We start from the raw sequence: 6,329 nt of genomic DNA on the forward strand, positions 1-6,329 counted from the left end.
TAAATACTCAATATTTTATGAACCTTTAAAATTTAATAAGAAACTTAATTTTAAAATGTAAGAGATAATTTTGATATTCAAAAATTTTATTTTAAATATTACAATCAAGATCCTATATATAAAGGCATCCATGCATATGTTTGTGAGACTTGAATAATGTATTAGAAAGAAAGAGAAGATGTTAGAGGGAAAGATGAGTAATAATAGTAAAGATGAAATTATATATTCATATATTAACTTTGTACATGATAATTAATGCTGATATGAAGCTAAAGGAATTAAACTAAACTAAAAATGAAATTTATTCATCTATATATTAACTATGTCACGATAATACTCATGTAGCTTAAAGAAATTAAAGATGAATGGAATTCTATTAACCATGTACAAACTATAATCTAATTAAACTAATAGCTATATAGTAATTTTAATTATTACAATCACATATGAACTTGTGTAAAAGTTGGCATGCAAAACATGCAACCTTAGCAGGGCGTGGCACTTTGCCCGTCTTGTCACAAGCTTTAGAACCAAATTTCAAAGCTTGACAATTGGTGATTGGGATGTGAATGGAGGGTTACACTGTTATATTTGGCTAAAAAATTTTGATATGGAAGTAAAATAAGTGATATATTTTAATATGGTAATTTTTTGTGTTTTTTAAAATTGTGGGAGTACACAAATCGGACTTTCCGGTTTGTGTTTAAAAAAGTAAAAAAAATTCAGAGTACACAAATCGGAGAGTCCGATTTGTGTTAAAAAAATTGAAAAAACTAAGAGTACATAAATCGGACCATGCGAGTTGTTTGATTTTAAAATTTTGCTTAAAAAATCGCATGGTCCGACTTATGGTTGGACAAATACGAATTTCGGAAACTAAAAAACGGACCTCCGAATTGTTTGTTGTTGTCAATTTTTTCATAAAATAGAATCATTGCTGTTTACTTTAGTCCAGAGGAGAGTTGAATTTAACATATGAAGTATCGTGTAATTTAAATTATACTTGATTTTTTTTATTATTACTGTAGTTATAGAACTCTTAAGTTTTAATAGTTATCTGATTCATTATATTGGACCACTTGCTGAATTTGATTATGGAAAAAGTATAGATAAATAATTTTTAACCAAATTTTAAACAATACTCGCAACTTCTTAATTGAGTATGAAGAGTCTATGCCATTTGAGCTATAACTCATCGGCACCAAATTTTAAACAATTGTAATTAATAATTATTAATTTTATATTATGTTATTGGAAAAATACAGATAAATAATTATTAAATAGTTAATTTTAAATAATTACTAATTAATAATAATTAATTAGTATAGATTACAATTTAAAAATATTTGTTGACTTGTTATTCACTATACTTCCATTGACTATTCCTTTATTTAATGTACTATTTTTGTTTATTGTTGCATAATTTATCACTATCAAGTATCAATATATTAACTTAAGAGAAAATGATAAATAGGTCCTTGACTTTTTGTCCCGCAGATATTTTCGTCCCTGAGTATTTGAAAATACTTTTAAATCTCGACCTTCACAAATCTTGGACGGATGAGTCCCTCAGTCCAATTGTCTCCGTCAAACTCAACGGAAAAGTCTGACGTGGCTCCCGGTCTGATGACGTGGCATGACGGGTTGACACGTGGACTGTTGACCGGAAAGATACTTTCAAAAATTGGACAACTAAGTTCTTGTACCTAAAAGCTACGTCGTTCTTCTTTGGCCCTCATCCTTAAATTGATTGCGTTTCTTTCTGGAGGCTAGTGGTGAGGAGCTCTACCTGCGTCAACCATGGCTGCTAATGGAGCATCATCAACGTCAAGAAGAAGCCACAGGGGAGTAAGAGAAGAAAATTCTGCTTCAATCTCAGATCCTTGTGTTGTGCAAGACGGAGACCTGAAGGACGATGTCGCCCGAGATGCTTCTGTGGAGTTTATGCAATAATGTATATGTCGAGGACGATTAGCAACCCAAACAGAGTCTTCTTGGGTTGCCCATTCTATAAGGTAAGATAAAAAATTTGGGAATTTTGTTCTGAAATGGTTTTATATAGTACATAAATTTGAGAATTTTGACAGAAAAAACAACCGCATTACAAGTTTTTCGTTTGGGTCGATGAACATCTTGCTATAATTGAAAACAATGGTTGCATCTTTGATAAAAGACCTCTGGTTGAGAAAGAGGTTGAAGTTGTTGAAGAGGATGAGGAATTTCATCATAGGATGGATGTTCTAGAGGAGAAGGTTACTACTCTAGAGAAGAAAAAAAACCCATTAGCTTGTGGTGTTGGTATAATTGTATGTGCTATTTTTGTTGCTTTTTATGTATATAGTGCCTGGAAAATGAATTCTAGAAAGTAGAATAGAAAAATGGGTTGATCCAGATTTTTGTTGTGTATTGAAACATGTCGTTTAGGCAATTTATGTATCCTATTATCTATCTAAATGCAATTCAAGTTATAATATCAGTAGGTTGTTGAAGTTATGTTGTCAACATCTAAAGAAGCATTGAATAATTGAAAAAAGTAGGCATAAGAGTTGTATACATAAACACATAACATAGATTAAAAGTTATATAAACATCTTTACTACAGTCAAATTTTCTAAAAGCTACCCAAAACGAACAAACCTCTTAAAATGTATAATATTATGAAGCTTAACATCACAAAAAGTAAGCCTTAAATACCTAACAAGTTTGCAATGGTTTATAAAATTCTAAGAGCTTCTCCAAAAAAACAAGCCTCTCAAAAAAACATTGTTGCCACAGTCAAGTTTTCTAAATGCTATTACAAGACATAGTGGAATGCTCAATATGTCATATTTCTTCACTTCTTTGGATTGATGGAGGGTGGATTAGGAATGAATTTGAACAGCCGTATTGTTGTTGTGCTTGCTGCTGCCAATGTCTCCTTGGTAGCTGTTGTACTTGGTCCTGGCCTGATTTAAGATGGTTATGGGCCAGGTGGAGCACCTTGTGGTTGAGGCTGTGGTGGTGCAGGCTGATTTAGAGGTGGGAGTGAATTGGGGCAAAATGAAGCAGGTGGCCTAAATATCTTCTGCTTGGGCCTCATTTTTAAAATTTTTGGTTGAACTATTTGGTGGGTTGTAGATGGAACTTGAAGTGGAGGCCTAAATGGTGTCCCTCTAGTTACAGGACCTGGCTTGAGTTGATCTGCCACTGGAGCTGGTGTTACAGGCCTTGGTGTTGCTGCCACAGACATAGAAGGAGTTGGATTCACAACACTTGAAACCTGGTTGTCATATATAAGAAAGTATTCATGAAATTTAGGATAAATAACAGTTTAAAGGGTAAATATTTTACAATAATAAATAAAACTTATATCTGGAGCGTATTGCTAGCTATTGTTAATGTCATCCTGACTAGATGGAGCCTAGCTAAATAGAGCACTTTAGGTGTTAGGAGCATCCTGTCCAAATAAGTTGACCAATTAGAACTTTACTATATAAATTCTCAAACATTGAATTAAACAAAGACATACATCACGCAGCAAAATCAATTATCCGAATTACTATCTTAAATACAATACTTACATTATCATTTGGTGCTGACTGTGATCGTGGAAGGACAACTAGTGATTGACTTGTCCCACCTTTCATGGACTTCTTGTTTTTAGGTTTTCAGTTGGGGTCAGATGGAGCACCCTTGCATGTCTTATAATTATGTCCCTCTGCACCACATTTACTACAAGTTACTTTAAAGGATCTCTTCAACTTGTCACCTTGCTGCATCATTGGTTCAGGCAGATCCTTTTGTCTGTTGTGTATCTTTGGCCTGCCTATTGGTCTCTTTATGATGGGAGGATTTGGTCTTGAATACTCACTCCTTGTCCAAAATTCCTGACTTGGCACAGGTTGAATACAGTGTGCATATGTTTTATGGATTGACTCCATGCATGACCATGGATGCACATATTCTTCTGGATGATCATGTCTTTTCCTGATTGTTGTTACTGCATGGATACAGGACATGTCTAAAACAGAACAACATCATGTACCAGTTAAACATATATAAAGCATATAATTGAAAAAAGAATTAACAATTAATTAAAACTAACCAGTCAGCTGCCTCTAAACATATATAATGCTTATCAAACACAGGCGGGGATTGAGGAATAGGAGTGACACACAATTCTGCCCTAGACCCTGGGTTGCTTCTTAATATCTCAAACAAGTAATCTCTAACATTACTGTACTGTTCCCTCTCATTGCCCATGATTTTCTCTCTTGCCTCTCTAACTGCTCTGTAAACTATTTTTGGATGTGCAGTGAGTGAGAATTCTTCTCTGAGAAAGTCAATAGCCTCACTTATCCTCATATGAGGCTGTGTACTCATTCTTTTCTCAACCTTCAAACTAATCCAATGTTGATCAGCCGCATTACTTTCCATGTCCCTTGCATGTGTATGGTCATTTTTGTAAGTCTTCACCTGATAACATTGCAGAGATTTGTTGTATGATAAATGAACCAGCCACGGACACTCATCATCCATGCATCCCACCCTCACTCTCTCCTTATCATTCTTAATCCACCTAAACTCCTTACCCTCAGCAATGAATGAGTCTTTCACAACTTTCTTAAATCTCTCTATGGTGGCAAACCTAATCCCTAACTCAAACCTCCCATCTCCAAAAGCATAATCATCATCAAACTCATAAAATTTATGCTTGCTAGATTCATCATCTGATGATATAGGTGTATGTAAATTCTCAGATTCATAATCATATACCGAGTCATCATCATCATCTTGGATCAGCAGGCTCACATAGAACCTAACATGTTGGTCCCTGTTGGGCTGCACATTAGGATCAGGCCCAACATTCTTTTTGGCCTGCTGCTCATTGGGTCCACTACTTTGTCCATTCTTCTTCCACGTCTTCCTGTTTCTTTTAGCACCTATCTTCTTTGCAGTTGGCTTCTTTGGAGACACAACTTTTTTCTTTTCCTTCATTACTCTTTGCCTTTTGCTACCATTCTCATCACCATTGGTATCATCTTCGTCACTATTACTTTCAAACCCGGGAGGTGGAGGTTTGTAAGGCTCATCCTCCGTACTCTCGTACCCATCATCAGATGACGAACTCTGATTATCCACCAAAACCTCTTATGCGACAGGACTGTTACTTTGCTTTCCAGCATCCTCCACAATCTCAGGTTCATCAACAGGGTGGTCAAAGTATAGGTAAAACTCGTCCGTTTCTGTATTCTTCATTTTGTTCTCTCTCATTGCATTAGTCCCTGCATCCCCTGTCAAAATATGCAGCCCAGACTCAATATCAGGACTCCTTGGATCATACCAATAAACTGTCTTGTATGATTGGTACCCCAAGCCCTTAAACAATATGATCAAGTATCCGAAATTAACAAAGCCCAGGTCCATTTCTGAAAACTTCTCTACCTTCCCATTTTTATAAACCAAAGACCCATTATTTTCTCTCACAAAATTACTTCTATGGTGAAAAATAGGTACTACAAACACATCAATCATCTGAAAAAAAAAACAAAAAACAAAAAACAATGATCAAGAAGTACTCTTTTTACATATTAAAAAGCAATGTCCTTCAACATACAGAAACAAAAATCACCCCAGAAGCTTTCTTTGCCCTAACAGTAAATCAATTTCAAACGAAAAATCCCAATAATTTTTTGACAATACTATCAACATGCACAATCAGTCCTTTCACAACACAGTTCATACTTGCATAAGCATTGAACCTCACAATCCACTAACTAAGTAATACAATATAATTCTTACCTTCGGTGATGAAGACAGCAACTCAAACAATAATGGAGGATTTTCCCTCTTCGACAGCCACTGCACACCGCAACCATTTCAGTCTGGGTAGTGATCTTTTTGGAAGGAGAAACAGAGTATGGTGATCGTTAGTATTCTTAGGGTTTAATGTAATTCAGAAAGGGTAGTATGGGTGTAATGGGTATTGTATACAACTTAAAAGATGTGGATCTTTGTAAGGGGCCAAAGAAGAACACATAATTTTTTAGGTACAGGGACTTATTTGTCCAATTTTTGAAAGTACCATTCCAGTCAATAGTCTACGTGCCAACCCATCATGCCACGTCATCAGAATAGGAACCACGTTAGACTTTTTCGTTGGGTCTGACGGAGGCAATTGGACGGAGGGACTCATCCGTCCAAGATTTGTGAAGGTCGGAGATTTAAAAGTATTTTTAAATGCTCAGAGACGAAAACCGCGGGACAAAATATCAAGGACCTACTTATCCTTTTCTCTTAACTAACTTCAATTTTTTTTTGTCTCCATTTGATCAAATTCTCCGATGATA

This window comes from Arachis ipaensis, chromosome B04, assembly GCF_000816755.2.
Source record: "Arachis ipaensis cultivar K30076 chromosome B04, Araip1.1, whole genome shotgun sequence".
In the NCBI taxonomy this organism is placed as follows: domain Eukaryota; kingdom Viridiplantae; phylum Streptophyta; class Magnoliopsida; order Fabales; family Fabaceae; genus Arachis; species Arachis ipaensis.